General features: G+C 38.6%; 1 long non-coding RNA gene across 2 annotated transcripts in view; it reads left to right on the top strand.

The window, feature by feature from the left end:
- Window positions 1-25,154, top strand: part of LOC127957884 (uncharacterized) — a 79,204-nt gene extending 54,050 nt beyond the window's left edge. Inside the window, exon 4 of one of the 2 annotated variants that reach the window (XR_008153887.1) lies at window positions 24,916-25,154. This is a non-coding gene — a long non-coding RNA (uncharacterized LOC127957884). Of the gene's footprint in view, window positions 1-16,636; window positions 16,717-24,915 lie in introns of those variants that run through there. The other variant, XR_008153888.1, reaches the window with a different exon arrangement.
- Window positions 25,155-26,665: the final 1,511 nt, after the last annotated feature.

Genomic DNA, 26,665 nt, shown 5'->3' with positions numbered 1-26,665 from the left:
ATTTGACGTGAATCATCTTCAGACCATGCTGGCAAAAAGTTATGGATTTCGTGTCGATATACAAAACGGTTCTGATTTAGCGCATCAACGAATTTGCTGGAAGGGTGCCAAAATGCATTTGAGGCTGTATCTCTGCAACGCTTTGACATTTTTGCACCAAACTTTGTATGTGTCATTGCCACCTGACACTGACCATGCCACATAAATTTGGTAACAGCGCCACCTATTGGTCAAGAGTAATGAACCATTCATTAACTATGAATAATTACACTTATAAAAATGCTAGTAACTTTTTAATGCATTAGCCTATTGTAATGAAACTGGCCTCAAAATATTCCCTGGCTTATGCCGACAACATAGATACCATATATGCCAGAGTAAGCCGAACTTCCTGTCCGCCATTTTGATTTATGTTGAAAACCTACTTTTTCGAACTCCTCATCAACCGTTAGTCCGATTTTCACCAAAATTGACTCAGATGATCTGTAGACTGTACTGACAAAATGTTATGGATTTTGTATCGATAGACAAAACCGTTTTCGCATACCACAGCGACGAATTTGAGGCACAATGCCAAAATGACACTTGAGGCTGTATCTCTGCAATGCTTTGGCATATTGACACCAAACTTTGTTTGTGTCATTGAAAAGTCACACAGAGTACACCAAATTGACTTGATAACAGCACCACCTATTGGTCAATTTTGATAAGCCAGTAAATCATGCTACTAGAGGTTGTATTTATGATTTTTTTAGCCATTTCAATTACAATCATCCTAAAATTGCTGTTATTGCTCATTAATGCATTTGGTGTGATGCTCCATGCCATGCTTAGCTCCTACATTTGCCGTTGGAGTGCTTGGCCCCGTAATTGCTGCTTGCAGCTATATTTAGGGGCCAAGCACCGAAGGTGCGTAGGCACCTATTGTAATCGTTGGCGTTATTAGGGGCCAAGCACCGAAGGTGCGTAGGCACCTATTGTAATCGTTGGCGTTATTAGGGGCCAAGCACCGAAGGTGCGAAGGCACCTATTGTGTTTGTTGGCGTTATTATTAGGGGCCAAGCACCGAAGGTGCGTAGGCACCTATTGTTTTCGTTGGCGTTATTATTATTATTAGGGGCCAAGCACCGAAGGTGCGTAGGACCCTCTTGTTTTTGTTGGCGTTCTTATTATTATTATTATTATTATTATTCTTCCGACTGGGCGTCTATGGCAGCCCATAGAACCGAATGCGGGAAAGTTGTAATGGTTTGACATTCTGATAGAGGACAGTGCCAACATTAAGTACACCAATTTTGGTGTGTCTAAGTCAATCCCTCTAGCGCCACCAACTGTCCAAAATTTCACTTTAATTTTGTTAATAACTTTTTAACCCTAAGGCCAATCAACGAAATTCTTTTTTCCTCTGATTTCTGAGCTCATGCCGATTCCATTGCACCCTACGAAGTCATTTCCATCATAGAAATATGACCGCCATTTTGAATTTCTTTAAAAACCTACTTTTTCGAACTCGTCCTAGACGGTTTGTCCGATTCACACGAAAATTAAACCATATCATCCTCAGGCAGTGCTGACCAAAAGTTATGCAAATCAAATTGATTCGTCAAACCGTTTTCGATAAACGCTCTAACAAATTTTATGTAGTGCTTACAAAAACAGTCGTAAGGCTGTATCTCGGCAACGACTTATCCTATTCAGACCAAACTTGGTACATGTCATAACAAGCATGACCTGAGGCAACATGCTGTGATTGGGCGCAGCGCCACCTACTGATCCGGAGATATGAAAAACTGCTATTTTTGCTTATAACTTCTGAACAGTTTGTCCAAAAATCATAACATTGGTCTTGTTAGATTCAGGGCAACATGCCGAGTCGACTGATATCCAATTTGACCATTTCGGCCATTTTGACTGTCGGCCATTTTGAATTTTGTGCTAAAATGCTGTATTTTCTGAACACATCAACGGATTGTTACGAAACATGGTATGGGTCATCAGCACAATGTCCTGAAGGAGTATGAGAAGTTTTGAAACAGCGCCACCTAGTGGTGATCTTCTATTTTTAAATGCTTATAACTTTGGGTGTGGTCGACGTATTTTCACCAGACTCATCAAATTGGACTCCTGAAACCTTACAGAGTCCTACAATACCAAACATGCTAGGTTTTGCCTTACGGTTTGTGTAGCGTTGTGATTTAGCGCTTAAAAAACATTTGGCTATATCTTCGAAACCGCTTGTCTGATCGAGACGAAACCACCGTCAGAAGTTCGGAAACATAGGTCGATAGCTATACGCCAATGCCCAAATGCAAAAATATTGATAGTAAGGGGTAGTAATATTCAATCAAAGTCAAGAGTCAGTCAATTTTTACGTGTTTTTTCATGTAAATGTCTATAACTCTGAAGTGAATTGAGATATTTTCACCAAAATTGACACGCATATGTATGGGCTCACTCTGATGACACATAAAAGAAATGGTGGGACTGAGCCTCTTGGTGGCGCTATAATAGAACAAAACATGAAATTCCCATTGACTTCAATACAGTTTTGTGAAATAAAAGGCTATACTAAACAAATGCATTGGTGTTATATTCCACAACTCAGAATGTGCCAACAACATCATCCCCTGAAGGTACTCAAAATATTTTGAAACAGAGCCACCTAGTGGTCAAAAGTTATAACTCAATTTACATAAAGGCTAATAACTTTTAAAAAGATCTGGCTATTGACATGACGCTGATCTTAATAGATTCCTTGGGTCAAGCCGAGAACATAGATATCAAGTTTTCCTTATTTGGCTGAACTTCCTGTCCGCCATTTTGATTAATGTTGAAAACCTACTTTTTCGAACTCCTCCTAGACCGTTAATCAGATTTTCACCAAATTGGACGTGGATCATCTTCAGACCATGCTGGCAAAATGTTATGGATTTCATGTCGATATACGAAACGGTTCTCATTTAGCGCATCAACAAATTTGCTGGAATGATGCCAACATTCATTTGAGGCTGTATCTCTGCAAAGCTTTGACATATTTGCACCAAACTTTGTATGTGTCATCGTCACCTCACACTGACCATTCCAAACTAATTTGGTAACAGCGCCACCTATTGGTTACATGTGATAAGCCAATAAATCCTATTACTAGTTGTTGTGTTCATTGTTTTTAAGCCATTTTGCCTAAAATAATCTTAAAACTGTCTTAATTACTCATTCCTGCCATTCGTCTGAAGCTTGCTTCTGTAGTGCTTGGCCCCGTTATTGCTGCTTGCAGCTATATTTATTCTTCTTCTTCTTCCGCCGCAAGTCTATGGCAGCCCATAGAACCGTTTGCGGGAAAGTTGTATAATTTGGCACACTGATAGAGGACAGTCCCAACATTAACTATAGCAAATTTGAAGCCTCTAACTCCTACTCTCTAGCGCCACCACTTGTCCAAACTTTCAATGTTTGTATGCTAATAACTTTTGAACCGTAAGCCAGAAAATGGAAATTCTTTTTTCCTCTGAATCCTTGGCTCAGGCCAAGTCGAATGAACCCTAAAATTCAAAAATCGCAAGGTTTAGTTTTTTCGCTATTTTCAATTATTCGAAAAACCTACTTTTTCGAACTCGTCCTAGACGGTTAGTCCGATTGCCACGAAAATTGGCTCAGATCATCTTCAGACCATGCTGGCAAAAAGTTATGGAATTCAAGTTGATTCGTCCAACTGTTGTCGAATGACACGTAAACAAATTTGACGAAAAGCACGCAAACATGCACGTGAGGCTATATCCCGGCAACGGTTTGTCATATTGAGACCAAACTTGGCGTGTGTTATAACAAGCATGAACTGAGACTACCTGCTGTGTTTCGACACAGCGCCACCTAGTGGTCAGGAGATATGAAAAATGCATATTTTGGCTTATAACTACTGAATGGTTTGGCCAAAAATCACACAACTGGTCTCTTTAGATTCAGTGAGTCATGTCGAGTCGAATGATATCCAATTTTCCTGTGTCGGCCATTTTAGGCGTCGGCCATTTTGAATTATGTTTCAAAATGCTGTATTTTTTGAACGCAGCATCGTATCGTTTCGCAAATAATTACAAAAATATTCGGCTCCATGCCCTGAAGGTACTCAAAAAGTTTGGTGGCAGCGCCACCTTGTGGCCAATAGTTATAATGAAATATCACATAAACGCTAATAACTTTTGAATAAATTAGTCTATTAAAATTAAAATGGTCTCGCTATATTCTGTGGGTCATGCCAAGAGTATTGATACCAATAATGTGAAAATTGGTCTTACTTCCTGTCCGCCATTTTGCTTAATGTTGAAAACCTACTTTTTCGAACTCCTCCTAGACCGTTAGCCCAATTTTCACCAAATTTGACGTGAATCATCTTCAGACCATGCTGGCAAAAAGTTATGGATTTTGTGTCGATATACGTAACGGTTCTCATTTAGCGCATCAACGAATTTGCTGGAAGGGTGCCAAAATGCATTTGAGGCTGTATCACTGCAACACTTTGACATATTTGCACCAAACTTTGTATGTGTCATCGCCACCTCACACTGACCATGCCACATAAATTTGGTAACAGCGCCACCTATTGGTCAAGAGTAATAAACCATTCATTAACCATGAGTAATTACACTTTTTAAAATGCTAATAACTTTTTAATGCATTAGCCTATTTGAAGGAAACTGGGCTCAAAATATTCCCTGGCTTATGCCGATAACATAGATACCAAATATATCACGGTAAGCTGAACTTCCGGTCCGCCATTTTGATTTATGTTGAAAACATACTTTTTCGAACTCCTGATCAACCGTATGTCCGATTTTCACCAAATTCGAATCAAATGATCTTCAGGCTATACTGATTCAAAGTTATGGATTTTGAGTCGATAGACAAAACCGTTTTCGCATACCACATCGACGAATTTGAGGCACAATGAGAAAATGACACTTGAGGCTGTATCCCTGGAATGCTTTGGCATATTGACACCAAACTTTGTGTGTGTCATTGAAAAGACACACAGAGTACACCAAATTGATTTTATAACAGTGTCACCTATTGGTCAAGCTTGATAAACCAAGTAATCATGCTACTAGAGGTGGTATTGATGTTTTTTTTTTTTGCCATTTCAAATACAATAATTCCAAAATTGCTGTTATTGCTCATTAATGTATTTGGTGTGATGCTTTATGCGATGCTTAGCTACTACATTTGCCGTTGGAGTGCTTGGCCCCGTAATTGCTGCTTGCAGCTATATTTATTATTATTCTTCTTCTTCCACCCCAAGTCTATGGTAGCCCATAGAACCGATTGCGGGAAAGTTGTATAATTTGGCACACTAATAGAGGACTGTCTGAACATTAACCGTAGCAAATTTGAAGTCTCTAACTCAAACTCTCTAGCGCCACCAATTGTCTAAACTTTCAAAAACTTGATGCTAATAACTCTTGAACCGTAAGCCACAAAATGAAAATTCTTTTTTCCTGTGATTCCTTGGCTCATGCCGAGTCGAATGGACACCGAAATTCAAAAATCGCAAGGCTTAGTTTTTTCGCTATCGTCAATTGTTCGTAAAACCTACTTTTTCGAACTCGTCCTAGGCCGTGGCACCGATTGTCACGAAAATTGAATCAGATAATCTTCAGACCATGCTGGCAAAAATTTATGGAATTCAAGTTGATTTCTCAAAGCGTTTCCGAATAGCTCATGAACGAATTCTTCGAAAAGCACGCAAACGTGAACGTGAGGCTATATCTCCGCAACGGTTTGGCCTATTGAGACCAATCTTGGTGGGTCTTATAACAACCATTCCCTGGGACTACCTGCAGTGTTTCGGCGCTGTGCCCCCTAGTGGTCAGGAGATATGAAAAATGCATGTTTTTGCTCATAACTTCTGAACGGTTTTGCCAAAAATCACAAAAGTGGTGTCTTTAGATTCAGTGCATCATTCCGAGTCGAATGATACCGAATTTTCCCAATTCGGCCATTTTGGGCGTCGGCCATTTTGGATTTAGTTGTAAATTGCTGTATCTTAAGAATGAAGTTCCGTATCGTTTCGCAAATAATTACAAAAATGTCCGGCTCCATGCCCTGAATGTACACAAAAAAATTGGGGGCAGCGCCACCTTGTGGTCAATAGTTATAACGATTTTTTCGAAAAATGCTAATAACTTTTGCATACATTAGCCTATTGTAACAAAGCTGATGTTGATAGATTCCTTGGGTCATGCCGAGAACACCGATACCCCATTTGTCAATTTTGGCAAAATTTCCTGTCCGCCATTTTGATTCATGTTGAAAACCTACTTTTTCGAACTCCTCCTAGACCGTTGCTCAGATTTTCACCAAATTTGATTTGGATCATCTTCAGACCATGCTGGCAAAAAGTTATGGAATTTGTGTCGATACACGTAACCGTTTTCAATTAGCGTACCAACGAATTTGCTGGAAAGATGCCAAACTGCATCTGAGGCTGTATCTCTGCAAAGGTTGGAGATATTTACACAAAACTTAATATGTGACATTGTCACATCACATTGACCACGCCACATCATTTTGGTCACAGCGCCACCTATTGGTCAAGAGTAATAAACCAATCAATAACCGCTAATTATTACATTTCCAATAATGCTAATAACTTTTGATTGCATTAGCCTATTATCATGAAACATGTCTCAAAATGTTCCTTGGGACATGCCGACAACATGCATACCAATTATGTCATATTAAGCAAAACTTCCTGTCCGCCATTTTGATTCATGTTGAAAACCTTTTTTTTTAAACTCATCCTCAACCGTTTGTCCGATTTTCACCAAAATTGAATCAGATCATCTTCAGACCGTGCTGACAAAAAGTTATGGATTTCGTGTCAATAGACGAAACCGTTTTTGTACAGCGCTGCTTCAGATGTCAGGCATCTTCACAAAATGAGTCTGAGGCTATATCTCTGCAAAGCCCATTAGTGGTCTTCCAGTGACATCTAGTGGTCGTAAATGCAATTTATCATACAACACTGTCTCTTTAACCTTTATAACTGTTATATGTTGTCTTAATTTCATTCCAAAGAAGCATACGCAATTTATGTATAATTTCACAGTCTAGATAATAGTACTGCACTGATTTTAAATAACCTAGATATGGCTGACAGTAAAAGAATAGAACAGAATTACAGACACACACAAACATGAAATGTTTAAACTAGTATATTAATACCCAATAAGCATGCTTAAACCCACACACAGATGCACACATTTTGTTATATATATAGATAATTAAAATAAATGATGGGTGATAAAACCTATTGCAAGTCTTCTGTTTTTATGGGCTTCTATGTCATTTTTCAGGTTTCATTGCAATCATAATCTGGCATAATTATAAACATTAGATATATCTGTATGAATAAATTGGTAAACTTTGACTCAATGTGATCTGAAATGCTTGAACAGTAATATTAAATAATAGTAATATACATTTTTTCTAGATGAATCCCTCAACAAGCCCATAAACTGTAATGTTTTAGTCTTTAGTGAGCTCATTAGTGGTCTTCCGGTGACATCTAGTGGTCATAATTGCAATTTTTTATTCAACACTGGGTTTTGAAGCTTTATAAATATTACAGTGTTCTTTTTTACCTAATCTCTGTTAAATTTTGCATGATTGTTTAGAAAAAATACAGATCTAATGCATGTGTGATTATATTACCCCTTTTTTTTTTGCAGTTTAATGCCATTCACAACAGAAATCTTTTGTTTTTCAGGCCTGGTTAAATGTTATCTAACCAAAGGACAAAATACAACATATTTTTTCAAAGTTATTGATCTAGAGAGTCCTGAGAATATTACTGCAGTGGTTTGATCAAGACTGAACAAAAAACCAGGTGACCCAAAACATTCAAATTCGTGGACCAATTTTATGAAAAAGGCTATAACTCGGGAACAAAATGAGATATCTTCACCAAACTCAGAACTCATATGCATGAACAAAAACTTTAGTCAAATTATATTTTTTTCCATATCTGCCACTTGGTGGCGCTACAGGATGAAAAAAAAACTAAAATGGCTATTACTAAGCAACCGCTGATCCAATCAACTTGAAAATTGGTATGGCCCAATGTGGCATAAGTGTCTATGAGGAATTTCACTTATCTTAAAAAACATGGCCGCCATTGGCCAAACAACTTTAAGCACCTATTTGACAAGGTTAATGGAAGTCGATCGGAACGAAACTCGGTGGGCATGTTCGACTCATTGCCCTAAAGGTCTGTAAGTATTTTGAAAGAAATTGACCACAACATTGTCACCTCCCACAGAACACAACAAAGCGATTTGATTACAGCGCCACCTATTTTCCAAAAATGATAATGCATCATTTTACTGGAGTTTTACTGGCTGTTTCAATTACACTCTTCCAATAATTGCTTTTCTTACTCGTTGCATTTGGTCTGATGCTCCATGCCATGCTTAGCTCCTCGCTGTGGAACTTTTATTAACGATTTTCAGCCATTTCAATTACAATCATGCAATTATTAATTTCATTATTCATTGTTGCATTTGGTCTGATGCTACATATGCTTAGCTCCTGATGTTGCCGCTGGAATGCTTGGCCCCGTGATTGCTGCTTGCAGCTATATTTAGGGGCCAAGCACCGAAGGTGCGAAGGCACCTATTGTGTTTGTTGGCGTTATTATTATTCTTCTTCTTCTTCCACCCCAAGTCTATGGTAGCCCATAGAACCGATTGCGGGAAAGTTGTATAATTTGGCACACTAATAGAGGACTGTCTGAACATTAACCATAGCAAATTTGAAGTCTCTAACTCAAACTCTCTAGCGCCACCAATTGTCTAAACTTTCAAAAACTTGATGCTAATAACTCTTGAACCGTAAGCCACAAAATGAAAATTCTTTTTTCCTGTGATTCCTTGGCTCATGCCGAGTCGAATGGACACCGGAATTCAAAAATCGCAAGGCTTAGTTTTTTCGCTATCGTCAATTGTTCGTAAAACCTACTTTTTCGAACTCGTCCTAGGCCGTTGCACCGATTGTCACGAAAATTGAATCAGATAATCTTCAGACCATGCTGGCAAAAAGTTATGGAATTCAAGTTGATTTCTCAAACCGTTTCCGAATAGCTCATGAACGAATTCTTCGAAAAGCACGCAAACGTGAACGTGAGGCTATATCTCCGCAACGGTTTGGCCTATTGAGACCAATCTTGGTGGGTCTTATAACAACCATTCCCTGGGACTACCTGCAGTGTTTCGGCGCTGTGCCCCCTAGTGGTCAGGAGATATGAAAAATGCATGTTTTTGCTCATAACTTCTGAACGGTTTTGCCAAAAATCACAAAAGTGGTGTCTTTAGATTCAGTGCATCATTCCGAGTCGAATGATACCGAATTTTCCCAATTCGGCCATTTTGGGCGTCGGCCATTTTGGATTTAGTTGTAAATTGCTGTATCTTAAGAATGAAGTTCCGTATCGTTTCGCAAATAATTACAAAAATGTCCGGCTCCATGCCCTGAATGTACACAAAAAAATTGGGGGCAGCGCCACCTTGTGGTCAATAGTTATAACGATTTTTTCGAAAAATGCTAATAACTTTTGCATACATTAGCCTATTGTAACAAAGCTGATGTTGATAGATTCCTTGGGTCATGCCGAGAACACCGATACCCCATTTGTCAATTTTGGCAAAATTTCCTGTCCGCCATTTTGATTCATGTTGAAAACCTACTTTTTCGAACTCCTCCTAGACCGTTGCTCAGATTTTCACCAAATTTGATTTGGATCATCTTCAGACCATGCTGGCAAAAAGTTATGGAATTTGTGTCGATACACGTAACCGTTTTCAATTAGCGTACCAACGAATTTGCTGGAAAGATGCCAAACTGCATCTGAGGCTGTATCTCTGCAAAGGTTGGAGATATTTACACAAAACTTAATATGTGACATTGTCACATCACATTGACCACGCCACATCATTTTGGTCACAGCGCCACCTATTGGTCAAGAGTAATAAACCAATCAATAACCGCTAATTATTACATTTCCAATAATGCTAATAACTTTTGATTGCATTAGCCTATTATCATGAAACATGTCTCAAAATGTTCCTTGGGACATGCCGACAACATACATACCAATTATGTCATATTAAGCAAAACTTCCTGTCCGCCATTTTGATTCATGTTGAAAACCTTTTTTTTTAAACTCATCCTCAACCGTTTGTCTGATCTTCACCAAAATTGAATCAGATCATCTTCAGACCGTGCTGACAAAAAGTTATGGATTTCGTGTCAATAGACGAAACCGTTTTTGTACAGCGCTGCTTCAGATGTCAGGCATCTTCACAAAATGAGTCTGAGGCTATATCTCTGCAAAGCTTTGTTGTAATTAAGCCAAACTTGTGTGTGCCATTGTCTAACATGGAGAATAGGCTCACAGACACTCACACACAGAAATGAAATGGTTCAACTATTATATGAATAATCAATAAGCATGATTACACACACACACACACACACACACACACACACACACACAGAGAGAGAGAAGTACATGCCCACACATTTTGTTGTATGTAGATATTTGAAATAAATTATAGGTGACACACAACTCACAGAAAGACTTCTTTTCTTACATTTCTATGTCAGGTTTCATTGCATTCATATTCTGACATAATAGTAAACATTTGATATACATGTATGAATAAATTGTTGAACTTTCACTCAATGTGATCTTAAATGCTTGAACAGTAATATTAAATAATAGTAATATATATTTTTCTAGATGAATCAATCATCGAGACAATGAACTGTAATGTTTTAGTCTTTAGTGAGCTCATTAGTGGTCTTCCAGTGACATCTAGTGGTCGTAAATGCAATTTATCATACAACACTGTCTCTTTAACCTTTATAACTGTTATATGTTGTCTTAATTTCATTCCAAAGACGCATACGCAATTTATGTATAATTTCACAGTCTAGATAATAGTACTGCACTGATTTTAAATAACCTAGATATGGCTGACAGTAAAAGAATAGAACAGAATTACAGACACACACAAACATGAAATGTTTAAACTACTATATTAATACTCAATAAGCATGCTTAAACCCACACACAGATGCACACATTTTGTTATATATATAGATAATTAAAATAAATCATGGGTGATAAAACCTATTGCAAGTCTTCTGTTTTTATGGGCTTCTATGTCATTTTTCAGGTTTCATTGCAATCATAATCTGGCATAATTATAAACATTAGATATATCTGTATGAATAAATTGGTAAACTTTGACTCAATGTGATCTGAAATTCTTGAACAGTAATATTAAATAATAGTAATATACATTTTTTCTAGATGAATCCCTCAACAAGCCCATAAACTGTAATGTTTTAGACTTTACTGAGCTCATTAGTGGTCTTCCGGTGACATCTAGTGGTTATAATTGCAATTTTTTATTCAACACTGGGTTTTGAAGCTTTATAAATATTACAGTGTTCTTTTTTACCTAATCTCTGTTAAATTTTGCATGATTGTTTAGAAAAAATACAGATCTAATGCATGTGTGATTATATTAGCCCTTTTTTTTGCAGTTTAATGCCATTCACAACAGAAATCTTTTGTTTTTTAGGCCATTTTAACTGTTATAGCACCAGCTATTTTCTGATCTTAATGAAACTTTGCATGCTTGGTGGGTCATCTTTCACATGTTATAACCAAGTTTCATAAAGTTTTGAGTTTTTGTTTCAGTTTTATAGGCTTTAGGTTACATGTGGCCACGGCCCTTTCCTAAATGACCTCTTATAGCTAACCAAAGGACAAAATGCAACATTTTATTGAAAATTATTGATCTAGAGAGTCCACAGAATATTATTGCAGTGGTTTGATCAAGACTGAACAAAAAACCAGGTGACCCAAAACATTCAAATTCGTGGACCAATTTTACGAAAAAGGCTATAACTCGGGAACAAAATGAGATATCTTCACCAAACTCAGAACTCATATGCATGAACAAAAACTTTAGTCAAATTATTATTTTTTTTCCATATCTGCCACTTGGTGGCGCTACAGGATGAAAAAAAATCAAATGGCTATAACTAAGCAACCGTTGATCCAATCAACTTGAAAATTGATATGGCCCAATGTGGCACAAGTGCTCTATGAGGAATTTCACTTATCTTAAAAAACATGGCCGCCATTGGCCAAACAACTTTAAGCACCTATTTGACAAGGTTAATGGAAGTCGATCGGAACGAAACTCGGTGGGCATGTTCGACTCATTGCCCTAAAGGTCTGTAAGTATTTTGAAAGAAATTGCCCACAACATTGTCACCTCCCACAGAACACAACAAAGCGATTTGATTACAGCGCCACCTATTTTCCAAAAATGATAATGCATCATTTTACTGGAGTTTTACTGGCTGTTTCAATTACACTCTTCCAATAATTGCTTTTCTTACTCGTTGCATTTGGTCTGATGCTCCATGCCATGCTTAGCTCCTCGCTGTGGAACTTTTATTAACGATTTTCAGCCATTTCAATTACAATCATGCAATTATTAATTTCATTATTCATTGTTGCATTTGGTCTGCTTAGCTCCTGATGTTGCCGCTGGAATGCTTGGCCCCGTGATTGCTGCTTGCAGCTATATTTATTATTCTTCTTCTTCCGCCGCAAGTCTATGGCAGCCCATAGAACCGATTGCGGGAAAGTTGTATAATTTGGCACACTGATAGAGGACAGTCCCAACATTAACTATAGCAAATTTGAAGTCTCTATCTCCTACTCTCTAGCGCCACCACTTGTCCAAACTTTCAATGTTTGTATGCTAATAACTTTTGAACCGTAAGCCAGAAAATGGAAATTCTTTTTTCCTCTGAATCGTTGGCTCATGCCAAGTCGAATGAACCCCAAAATTCAAAAATCGCAAGGTTTAGTTTTTTCGCTATTTTCAATTATTCGAAAAACCTACTTTTTCGAACTCGTCCTAGACGGTTAGTCCGATTGCCACGAAAATTGGCTCAGATCATCTTCAGACGATGCTGGCAAAAAGTTATGGAATTCAAGTTGATTCGTCCAACTGTTGTCGAATGACACGTAAACAAATTTGACGAAAAGTACGCAAACATGCACGTGAGGCTATATCCCGGCAACGGTTTGTCATATTGAGACCAAACTTGGCGTGTGTTATAACAAGCATGAACTGAGACTACCTGCAGTGTTTCGACACAGCGCCACCTAGTGGTCAGGAGATATGAAAAATGCATATTTTGGCTTATAACTACTGAATGGTTTGGCCAAAAATCACACAACTGGTCTCTTTAGATTCAGTGAGTCATGTCGAGTCAAATGATATCCAATTTCCCTGTGTCGGCCATTTTAGGCGTCGGCCATTTTGAATTATGATTTAAAATGCTGTATTTTTTGAACGCAGCATCGTATCGTTTCGCAAATAATTACAAAAATATTCGGCTCCATGCCCTGAAGGTACTCAAAAAGTTTGGTGGCAGCGCCACCTTGTGGCCAATAGTTATAATGAAATATCACATAAATGCTAATAACTTTTGAATAAATTAGTCTATTAAAATTAAATTGGTCTCGCTATATTCTGTGGGTCATGCCGAGAGTATTGATACCAATAATGTGAAAATTGGCCTTACTTCCTGTCCGCCATTTTGCTTAATGTTGAAAACCTACTTTTTCGAACTCCTCCTAGACCGTTAGCCCAATTTTCACCAAATTTGACGTGAATCATCTTCAGACCATGCTGGCAGAAAGTTATGGATTTTGTGTCGATATACGTAACGGTTCTCATTTAGCGCATCAACGAATTTGCTGGAAGGGTGCCAAAATGCATTTGAGGCTGTATCTCTGCAACACTTTCACATATTTGCACCAAACTTTGTATGTGTCATCGCCACCTCACACTGACCATGCCACATAAATTTGGTAACAGCGCCACCTATTGGTCAAGAGTAATAAACCATTCATTAACCATGAGTAATTACACTTTTTAAAATGCTAATAACTTTTTAATGCATTAGCCTATTTGAAGGAAACTGGACTCAAAATATTCCCTGGCTTATGCCGATAACATAGATACCAAATATACCACGGTAAGCTGAACTTCCGGTCCGCCATTTTGATTTATGTTGAAAACATACTTTTTCGAACTCCTGATCAACCGTATGTCCGATTTTCACCAAATTCGAATCAAATGATCTTCAGGCTATACTGATTCAAAGTTATGGATTTTGAGTCGATAGACAAAACCGTTTTCGCATACCACATCGACAAATTTGAGGCACAATGAGAAAATGACACTTGAGGCTGTATCCCTGGAATGCTTTGGCATATTGACACCAAACTTTGTGTGTGTCATTGAAAAGTCACACAGAGTACACCAAATTGATTTTATAACAGTGTCACCAATTGGTCAAGCTTGATAAACCAAGTAATCATGCTACTAGAGGTGGTATTGGTGTTTTTTTTTTTGCCATTTCAAATACAATAATTCCAAAATTGCTGTTATTGCTCATTAATGTATTTGGTGTGATGCTTTATGCGATGCTTTGCTACTACATTTGCCGTTGGAGTGCTTGGCCCCGTAATTGCTGCTTGCAGCTATATTTATTATTCTTCTTCTTCCGCCGCAAGTCTATGGCAGCCCATAGAACCGATTGCGGGAAAGTTGTATAATTTGGCACACTGATAGAGGACAGTCCCAACATTAACTATAGCAAATTTGGAGTCTCTATCTCCTACTCTCTAGCGCCACCACTTGTCCAAACTTTCCATGTTTGTATGCTAATAACTTTTGAACCGTAAGCCAGAAAATGGAAATTCTTTTTTCCTCTGAATCCTTGGCTTATGCCAAGTCGAATGAACCCCAAAAATCAAAAATCGCAAGGTTTAGTTTTTTCGCTATTTTCAATTATTCGAAAAACCTACTTTTTCGAACTCGTCCTAGACGGTTAGTCCGATTGCCACGAAAATTGGCTCAGATCATCTTCAGGCCATGCTGGCAAAAAGTTATGGAATTCAAGTTGATTCGTCCAACTGTTGTCGAATGACACGTAAACAAATTTGACGAAAAGCACGCAAAAATGCACGTGAGGCTATATCCCGGCAACGGTTTGTCATATTGAGACCAAACTTGGTGTGTGTTATAACAAGCATGAACTAAGACTACCTGCAGTGTTTCGACACAGCGCCACCTAGTGGTCAGGAGATATGAAAAATGCATATTTTGGCTTATAACTTCTGAATGGTTTGGCCAAAAATCACACAACTTGTCTCTTTAGATTCAATGCGTCATGTCGAGTCACATGATATCCAATTTTCCTGTGTCGGCCATTTTAGGCGTCGGCCATTTTGAATTATGAATTAAAATGCTGTATTTTTTGAACGCAGCATCGTATCGTTTCGCAAATAATTACAAAAATATTCGGCTCCATGCCCTGAAGGTACTCAAAAAGTTTGGTGGCAGCGCCACCTTGTGGCCAATAGTTATAACGAAATATCACATAAATGCTAATAACTTTTGAATAAATTAGTCTATTAAAATTAAAATGGTCTCGCAATATTCTGTGGGTCATGCCGAGAGTATTGATACCAATAATGTGAAAATTGGCCTTACTTCCTGTCCGCCATTTTGCTTAATGTTGAAAACCTACTTTTTCAAACTCCTCCTAGACCGTTAGCCCAATTTTCACCAAATTTGACGTGAATCATCTTCAGACCATGCTGGCAAAACGTTATGGATTTCGTGTCGATATACGAAACGGTTCTCATTTAGCGCATCAACGAATTTGCTGGAAGGGTGCCAAAATGCATTTGAGGCTGTATCTCTGCAACACTTTGACATATTTGCACCAAACTTTGTATGTGTCATCGCAACCTCACACTGACCATGCCACATAAATTTGGTAACAGCGCCACCTATTGGTAAAGAGTAATAAACCATTCATTAACCATGAATAATTAAACTATAAAAAATGTTAATAACTTTTTATTGCATTAGCCTATTGCAATGAAACTTGTCTCAAAATATTCCCTGGCTTATGCCGACAACATAGATACCAAATATGCCAGAGTAAGCCGAACTTCCTGTCCGCCATTTTGATTTATGTTGAAAACCTACTTTTTCGAACTGCTCATCAACCGTTAGTCCGATTTTCACCAAAATTGAATCAGATGATCTTCAGACTATGCTGACTCAAAGTTATGGATTTTGTGTCGATAGACAAAACCGTTTTCGCATACCACAGCGACGAATTTGAGGCACAATGCCAAAATGACACTTGAGGCTGTATTCCTGGAATGCTTTGGCATATTGACACCAAACTTTGTGTGTGTCATTGAAAAGTCACACAGAGTACACCAAATTGATTTTATAACAGTTCCGACTATTGGTCAAACTTGATAAGCCAAGTAATCATGCTAATAGAGGTGGTATTATGATTTTTATTTAGCCATTTCAATTACAATAATCCTAAAATTGCTGTTATTGCTCATTAATGTATTTGGTGTGATGCTTCATGCCATGCTTAGCTCCTACATTTGCCGTTGGAGTGCTTGGCCCCGTAATTGCTGCTTGCAGCTATATTTAGGGGCCAAGCACCGAAGGTGCGTAGGCACCTATTGTTTCCGTTGGCGTTATTAGGGGCCAAGCACCGAAGGTGCGTAGGCACCTATTGTTTTCGTTGGCGTTATTATTATTAGGGGCCAAGCACCGAAGGTGCGTAGGCACCTATTGTTTTCGTTGGCGTTATTAGGGGCCAAGCACCGAAGGTGCGTAGGCACCTATTGTAATCGTTGGCGTTATTAGGGGCCAAGCACCGAAGGTGCGTAGGCACCTATTGTAATCGTTGGCGTTATTATTATTCTGCTTCTTCTTCTTCTTCTTCTTCCGCCGCAAGTCTATGGCAGCCCATAGAACCGATTGCGGGAAAGTTGTATAATTTGGCACACTGATAGAGGACAGTCCCACCATTAACTATAGCAAATTTGAAGTCTCTAACTCCAACTCTCTAGCGCCACCACTTGTCCAAACTTTCAATGTTTATATGCTAATAACTTTTGAACCGTAAGCCAGAAAATGGAAATTCTTTTTTCCCCTGAATCCTTGGCTCAAGCCAAGTCGAATGAATCCCGAAATTCAAAAATCGCAAGGTTTAGTTTTTTCGCTATTTTCAATTTTTCGAAAAACCTACTTTTTCGAACTCGTCCTAGACGGTTAGTCCGATTTTCACGAAAATTGGCTCCGATCATCTTCAGACCATACTGGCAAAAAGTTATGGAATTCAAGTTGATTCGTCCAACCGTTGTCGAATGACACGTGTACAAATTTTACGAAAAGCAAGCAAAAATGCATGTAAGGCTATATCTCGGCAACGGTTTGGCATATTGAGACCAAACTTGGTGTGTGTTATAACAAGCATGAACTGAGACGACCTGCAGTGTTTCGACACAGCGCCACCTAGTGGTCAGGAGATATGAAAAATGCACATTTTGGCTTATAACTTCTGAATGGTTTGGCCAAAAATCACACAACTGGTCTCTTTAGATTCAGTGAGTCATGTCGAGTCGAATGATATCAAATTTTCCCGTGTCGGCCATTTTAGGCGTCGGCCATTTTGAATTATGATTCAAAATGCTGTATTTTTTGAACGCAGCATCGTATCGTTTCGCATATAATTACAAAAATATTCGGCTCCATGCCCTGAAGGTACTCAAAAAGTTTGGTGGCAGCGCCACCTTGTGGCCAATAGTTATAATGAAATATCACATAAACGCTAATAACTTTTGAATAAATTAGACAATTAAAATTAAAATGATCTCACTATATTCTGTGGGTCATGCCGAGAGCATTGATACCAATTATGTGAAAATTGGCCTTACTTCCTGTCCGCCATTTTGCTTAATGTTGAAAACCTACTTTTTCGAACTCCTCCTAGACCGTTAGTCCAATTTTCACAAAATTTGAGGTGAATCATTTTCAGACCATGCTGGCAAAAAGTTATGGATTTCGTGTCGATATACGAAACGGTTCTCATTTAGCGCATCAACGAATTTGCTGGAAGGGTGCCAAAATGCATTTGAGGCTGTATCTCTGCAACACTTTGACATATTTGCACCAAACTTTGTATGTGTCATCATCACCTCACACTGACCATGCCACATAAATTTGGTAACAGCGCCACCTATTGGTCAAGAGTAATAAACCATTCATTAACCATGAGTAATTACACTTTTTAAAAAGCTAATAACTTTTTATTGCATTAGCCTATTTGAATGAAACTGGGCTCAAAATATTCCCTGGCTTATGCCGATAACATAGATACCAAATACGCCATAGTAAGCTGAACTTCCGGTCCACCATTTTGATTTATGTTGAAAACATACTTTTTCGAACTCCTCATCAACCGTATGTCCGATTTTCACCAAATTCGAATCAAATGATCTTCAGTCTATGCTGACTCAAAGTTATGGATTTTGAGTCGATAGACAAAACCGTTTTTGCATACCACATCGATGAATTTGAGGCACAATGAGAAAATGACACTTGATGCTGTATCCCTGGAATGCTGTGGCATATTGACACCAAACTTTGTGTGTGTCATTGAAAAGTCACACAGAGTACACCAAATTGATTTTAAGTGCCACCTATTGGTCAAGCTTGATAAGCCAAGTAATCATGCTACTAGAGGTGTTATTATGATTTTTTTTTAGCCATTTCAATTACAATAATTCCAAATTTGCTGTTATTGCTCATTAATGTATTTGGTGTGATGCTTCATGCGATGCTTAGGTCCTTCATTTGCCGTTGGAGTGCTTGGCCCCGTAATTGCTGCTTGCAGCTATATTTCTTCTTCTTCTTCTTCCGCCGCAAGTCTATGGCAGCCCATAGAACCGTTTGCGGGAAAGTTGTATAATTTGGCACACTGATAGAGGACAGTCCCAACATTAACTATAGCAAATTTGAAGCCTCTAACTCCTACTCTCTAGCGCCACCACTTGTCCAAACTTTCAATGTTTGTATGCTAATAACTTTTGAACCGTAAGCCAGAAAATGGAAATTCTTTTTTCCTCTGAATCCTTGGCTCAGGCCAAGTCGAATGAACCCTAAAATTCAAAAATCGCAAGGTTTAGTTTTTTCGCTATTTTCAATTATTCGAAAAACCTACTTTTTCGAACTCGTCCTAGACGGTTAGTCCGATTGCCACGAAAATTGGCTCAGATCATCTTCAGACCATGCTGGCAAAAAGTTATGGAATTCAAGTTGATTCGTCCAACTGTTGTCGAATGACACGTAAACAAATTTGACGAAAAGCACGCAAACATGCACGTGAGGCTATATCCCGGCAACGGTTTGTCATATTGAGACCAAACTTGGCGTGTGTTATAACAAGCATGAACTGAGACTACCTGCTGTGTTTCGACACAGCGCCACCTAGTGGTCAGGAGATATGAAAAATGCATATTTTGGCTTATAACTACTGAATGGTTTGGCCAAAAATCACACAACTGGTCTCTTTAGATTCAGTGAGTCATGTCGAGTCGAATGATATCCAATTTTCCTGTGTCGGCCATTTTAGGCGTCGGCCATTTTGAATTATGTTTCAAAATGCTGTATTTTTTGAACGCAGCATCGTATCGTTTCGCAAATAATTACAAAAATATTCGGCTCCATGCCCTGAAGGTACTCAAAAAGTTTGGTGGCAGCGCCACCTTGTGGCCAATAGTTATAATGAAATATCACATAAACGCTAATAACTTTTGAATAAATTAGTCTATTAAAATTAAAATGGTCTCGCTATATTCTGTGGGTCATGCCGAGAGTATTGATACCAATAATGTGAAAATTGGCCTTACTTCCTGTCCGCCATTTTGCTTAATGTTGAAAACCTACTTTTTCGAACTCCTCCTAGACCGTTAGCCCAATTTTCACCAAATTTGACGTGAATCATCTTCAGACCATGCTGGCAAAAAGTTATGGATTTTGTGTCGATATACGTAACGGTTCTCATTTAGCGCATCAACGAATTTGCTGGAAGGGTGCCAAAATGCATTTGAGGCTGTATCTCTGCAACACTTTGACATATTTGCACCAAACTTTGTATGTGTCATCGCCACCTCACACTGACCATGCCACATAAATTTGGTAACAGCGCCACCTATTGGTCAAGAGTAATAAACCATTCATTAACCATGAGTAATTACACTTTTTAAAATGCTAATAACTTTTTAGTCCATTAGCCTATTGCAACGAAACTGGGCTCAAAATATTCCCTGGCTTATGCCGATAACATAGATACCAAATATGCCAGTGTTTACTGAAGTTCCGGTCCACCATTTTGATTTATGTGGAAAACCTACTTTTTCGAACTCCTCATGAACCGTATGTCCAATTTTCACCAAATTCGAATCAGATGATCTTCAGACTATGTTGACACAAAGTTATGGATTTTGTGTCGATAGACAAAACCGTTTTCGCATACCAAAGCGACGAAGTTGAAACACAATGACAAAATGACACTTGAGGCTGCATCTCTGGAATGCTGTGGCATATTAACACCAAACTTTGTGTGTGTCATTGAAAAGTCAAACAGAGTACACCAAATTGATTTCATAACAGTGCCACCTATTGGTCAAACTTTATAAGCCAAGTAATCATGCTACTAGAGGTGGTATTATGATTTTTTTTTTGCCATTTCAATTACAATAATTCCAAAATTACTGTTATTGCTCATTAATGTATTTGGTGTGATGCTTCATGCCATGCTTAGCTCCTACATTTGCCGTTGGAGTGCTTGGCCCCGTAATTGCTGCTTGCAGCTATATTTAGGGGCCAAGCACCGAAGGTGCGTAGGCACCTATTGTAATCGTTGGCGTTATTATTATTCTTCTTCTTCTTCTTCTTCTTCCGCCGCAAGTCTATGGCAGCCCATAGAACCGATTGCGGGAAAGTTGTATAATTTGGCACACTGATAGAGGACAGTCCCAACATTAACTATAGCAAATTTGAAGTCTCTATCTCCTACTCTCTAGCGCCACCACTTGTCCAAACTTTCAATGTTTGTATGCTAATAACTTTTGAACCGTAAGCCAGAAAATGGAAATTCTTTTTTCCTCTGAATCCTTGGCTCATGCCAAGTCGAATGAACCCCAAAATTCAAAAATCGCAAGGTTTAGTTTTTTCGCTATTTTCAATTATTCGAAAAACCTACTTTTTCGAACTCGTCCTAGACGGTTAGTCCGATTGCCACGAAAATTGGCTCAGATCATCTTCAGACCATGCTGGCAAAAAGTTATGGAATTCAAGTTGATTCGTCCAACTGTTGTCGAATGACACGTAAACAAATTTGACGAAAAGCACGCAAACATGCACGTGAGGCTATATCCCGGCAACGGTTTGTCATATTGAGACCAAACTTGGCGTGTGTTATAACAAGCATGAACTGAGACTACCTGCAGTGTTTCGACACAGCGCCACCTAGTGGTCAGGAGATATGAAAAATGCATATTTTGGCTTATAACTACTGAATGGTTTGGCCAAAAATCACACAACTGGTCTCTTTAGATTCAGTGAGTCATGTCGAGTCGAATGATATCCAATTTTCCTGTGTCGGCCATTTTAGGCGTCGGCCATTTTGAATTATGTTTCAAAATGCTGTATTTTTTGAACGCAGCATCGTATCGTTTCGCAAATAATTACAAAAATATTCGGCTCCATGCCCTGAAGGTACTCAAAAAGTTTGGTGGCAGCGCCACCTTGTGGCCAATAGTTATAAAGAAATATCACATAAATGCTAATAACTTTTGAATAAATTAGTCTATTAAAATTAAAATGGTCTCGCTATATTCTGTGGGTCATGCCGAGAGTATTGATACCAATAATGTGAAAATTGGCCTTACTTCCTGTCCGCCATTTTGCTTAATGTTGAAAACCTACTTTTTCGAACTCCTCCTAGACCGTTAGCCCAATTTTCACCAAATTTGACGTGAATCATCTTCAGACCATGCTGGCAAAAAGTTATGGATTTTGTGTCGATATACGTAACGGTTCTCATTTAGCGCATCAACGAATTTGCTGGAAGGGTGCCAAAATGCATTTGAGGCTGTATCTCTGCAACACTTTGACATATTTGCACCAAACTTTGTATGTGTCATCGCCACCTCACACTGACCATGCCACATAAATTTGGTAACAGCGCCACCTATTGGTCAAGAGTAATAAACCATTCATTAACCATGAGTAATTACACTTTTTAAAATGCTAATAACTTTTTAATGCATTAGCCTATTTGAAGGAAACTGGGCTCAAAATATTCCCTGGCTTATGCCGATAACATAGATACCAAATATACCACGGTAAGCTGAACTTCCGGTCCGCCATTTTGATATATGTTGAAAACATACTTTTTCGAACTCCTCATCAACCGTATGTCCGATTTTCACCAAATTCGAATCAAATGATCTTCAGGCTATACTGATTCAAAGTTATGGATTTTGAGTCGATAGACAAAACCGTTGACGCATACCACATCGACGAATTTGAGGCACAATGAGAAAATGACACTTGAGGCTGTATCCCTGGAATGCTTTGGCATATTGACACCAAACTTTGTGTGTGTCATTGAAAAGTCACACAGAGTACACCAAATAGATTTTATAACAGTGTCACCTATTGGTCAAGCTTGATAAACCAAGTAATCATGCTACTAGAGGTGGTATTGGTGTTTTTTTTTTTTTGCCATTTCAAATACAATAATTCCAAAATTGCTGTTATTGCTCATTAATGTATTTGGTGTGATGCTTTATGCGATGCTTAGCTACTACATTTGCCGTTGGAGTGCTTGGCCCCGTGATTGCTGCTTGCAGCTATATTTATTATTATTCTGCTTCTTCTTCTTCTTCTTCTTCCGCCGCAAGTCTATGGCAGCCCATAGAACCGATTGCGGGAAAGTTGTATAATTTGGCACACTGATAGAGGACAGTCCCAGCATTAACTATAGCAAATTTGAAGTCTCTAACTCCAACTCTCTAGCGCCACCACTTGTCCAAACTTTCAATGTTTCTATGCTAATAACTTTTGAACTGTAAGCCAGAAAATGAAAATTCTTTTTTCTTCTGAATCCTTGGCTCATGCCAAGTCGAATGAACCCCAAAATTCAAAAATCGCAAGGTTTAGTTTTTTCGCTATTTTCAATTATTCGACAAACCTACTTTTTCGAACTCGTCCTAGACGGTTAGTCTGATTGCCACGAAAATTGTGTCAGATCATCTTCAGACCAGGCCGGCAAAAAGTTATGGAATTCAAGTTGATTCGTCCAACCGTTGTCGAATGACACGTAAACTAATTTGACGAAGTGCACGCAAAAATGCACGTGAGGCTATATCTCGGCAACAGTTTGTCATATTGAGACCAAACTTGGTGTGTGTTTTAACAAGCATGAACTGAGACTACCTGCAGTGTTTCGACACAGCGCCACCTAGTGGTCAGGAGATATGAAAAATGCATATTTTGGCTTATAACTTCTGAATGGTTTGGCCAAAAATCACACAACTGGTCTCTTTAGATTCAGTGAGTCATCTCGAGTCGAATGATATCCAATTTTCCCGTGTCGGCCATTTTAGGCGTTGGCCATTTTGAATTATGTGTTAAAATGCTGTATTTTTTGAACGCAGCATCGTATCGTTTCGCAAATAATTACAAAAATATTCGGCTCCATGCCCTAAAGGTACTCAAAAAGTTTGGTGGCAGCGCCACCTTGTGGCCAATAGTTATAATGAAATATCACATAAATGCTAATAACTTTTGAATAATTTAGACTATTAAAATTAAAATGGTCTCGCTATATTCTGTGGGTCATGCCGAGAGCATTGATACCAATTATGTGAAAATTGGCCATACTTCCTGTCCGCCATTTTGCTTAATGTTGAAAACCTACTTTTTCGAACTCCTCCTAGACCGTTAGTCCAATTTTCACCAAATTTGACGTGAATCATCTTCAGACCATGCTGGCAAAAAGTTATGGATTTCGTGTCGATATACGAAACAGTTCTCATTTAGCGCATCAACGAATTTGCTGGAAGGGTGCCAAAATGCATTTGAGGCTGTATCTCTGCAACGCTTTGACATATTTGCACCAAATTTTGTATGTGTCATCGCCACCTCACACTGACCATGCCACAGAAATTTGGTGACAGCGCCACCTATTGGTCAAGAGTAATAAACCATTCATTAACCATGAATAATTACACTTGTAAAAATGCTAATAACTTTTTATTGCATTAGCCCATTCGAATGGAACTGGGCTCAAAATATTCCCTGGTTTATGCCGATAACATAGATACCAAATATACCATAGTAAGCTGAACTTCCGGTCCGCCATTTTGATTTATGTTGAAAACCTACTTTGTCGAACTCCTCATCAACCGTAGGTCCGATTTTCACCAAATTCGAATCAAATGATCTTCAGACTATGCTGACTCAAAGTTATGGCTTTTGAGTCGATAGACAAAACCGTTTTCGCATACCACATCGACGAATTTGAGGCACAATGAGAAAATGACACTTGAGGCTGTATCCCTGGAATGCTTTGGCATATTGACACCAAACTTTGTGTGTGTCATTGAAAAGTCACACAGAGTACACCAAATTGATTTTATAACAGTGCCACCTATTGGTCAAGTTTGATAAGCCAAGTAATCATGCTACTAGAGGTGGTATTATAATTTTTTTTTGCCATTTCAATTACAATAATTCCAAAATTGCTGTTATTGCTCATTAATGAATTTGGTGTGATGCTTCATGCGATGCTTAGCTCCTACATTTGCCGTTGGAGTGCTTGGCCCCGTAATTGCTGCTTGCAGCTATATTTAGGGGCCAAGCACCGAAGGTGCGTAGGCACCTATTGTTTCCGTTGGCGTTATTAGGGGCCAAGCACCGAAGGTGCGTAGGCACCTATTGTTTTCGTTGGCGTTATTATTAGGGGCCAAGCACCGAAGGTGCGTAGGCACCTATTGTTTTCGTTGGCGTTATTATTATTATTCTTCTTCTTCTTCCGCCGCAAGTCTATGGCAGCCCATAGAACCGTTTGCGGGAAAGTTGTATAATTTGGCACATTGATAGAGGACAGTCCCAACATTAACTATAGCAAATTTGAAGCCTCTAACTCCTACTCTCTAGCGCCACCACTTGTCCAAACTTTCAATGTTTGTATGCTAATAACTTTTGAACCGTAAGCCAGAAAATGGAAATTCTTTTTTCCTCTGAATCCTTGGCTCAGGCCAAGTCGAATGAACCCTAAAATTCAAAAATCGCAAGGTTTAGTTTTTTCGCTATTTTCAATTATTCGAAAAACCTACTTTTTCGAACTCGTCCTAGACGGTTAGTCCGATTGCCACGAAAATTGGCTCAGATCATCTTCAGACCATGCTGGCAAAAAGTTATGGAATTCAAGTTGATTCGTCCAACTGTTGTCGAATGACACGTAAACAAATTTGACGAAAAGCACGCAAACATGCACGTGAGGCTATATCCCGGCAACGGTTTGTCATATTGAGACCAAACTTGGCGTGTGTTATAACAAGCATGAACTGAGACTACCTGCTGTGTTTCGACACAGCGCCACCTAGTGGTCAGGAGATATGAAAAATGCATATTTTGGCTTATAACTACTGAATGGTTTGGCCAAAAATCACACAACTGGTCTCTTTAGATTCAGTGAGTCATGTCGAGTCGAATGATATCCAATTTTCCTGTGTCGGCCATTTTAGGCGTCGGCCATTTTGAATTATGTTTCAAAATGCTGTATTTTTTGAACGCAGCATCGTATCGTTTCGCAAATAATTACAAAAATATTCGGCTCCATGCCCTGAAGGTACTCAAAAAGTTTGGTGGCAGCGCCACCTTGTGGCCAATAGTTATAATGAAATATCACATAAACGCTAATAACTTTTGAATAAATTAGTCTATTAAAATTAAAATGGTCTCGCTATATTCTGTGGGTCATGCCCGAGAGTATTGATACCAATAATGTGAAAATTGGCCTTACTTCCTGTCCGCCATTTTGCTTAATGTTGAAAACCTACTTTTTCGAACTCCTCCTAGACCGTTAGCCCAATTTTCACCAAATTTGACGTGAATCATCTTCAGACCATGCTGGCAAAAAGTTATGGATTTTGTGTCGATATACGTAACGGTTCTCATTTAGCGCATCAACGAATTTGCTGGAAGGGTGCCAAAATGCATTTGAGGCTGTATCTCTGCAACACTTTGACATATTTGCACCAAACTTTGTATGTGTCATCGCCACCTCACACTGACCATGCCACATAAATTTGGTAACAGCGCCACCTATTGGTCAAGAGTAATAAACCATTCATTAACCATGAGTAATTACACTTTTTAAAATGCTAATAACTTTTTAATGCATTAGCCTATTTGAAGGAAACTGGGCTCAAAATATTCCCTGGCTTATGCCGATAACATAGATACCAAATATACCACGGTAAGCTGAACTTCCGGTCCGCCATTTTGATTTATGTTGAAAACATACTTTTTCGAACTCCTGATCAACCGTATGTCCGATTTTCACCAAATTCGAATCAAATGATCTTCAGGCTATACTGATTCAATGTTATGGA

The sequence above is a fragment of the Carassius gibelio genome, chromosome B5 (assembly GCF_023724105.1).
Source record: "Carassius gibelio isolate Cgi1373 ecotype wild population from Czech Republic chromosome B5, carGib1.2-hapl.c, whole genome shotgun sequence".
In the NCBI taxonomy this organism is placed as follows: domain Eukaryota; kingdom Metazoa; phylum Chordata; class Actinopteri; order Cypriniformes; family Cyprinidae; genus Carassius; species Carassius gibelio.
This window is presented reverse-complemented; position numbering and strand designations above follow the sequence as displayed.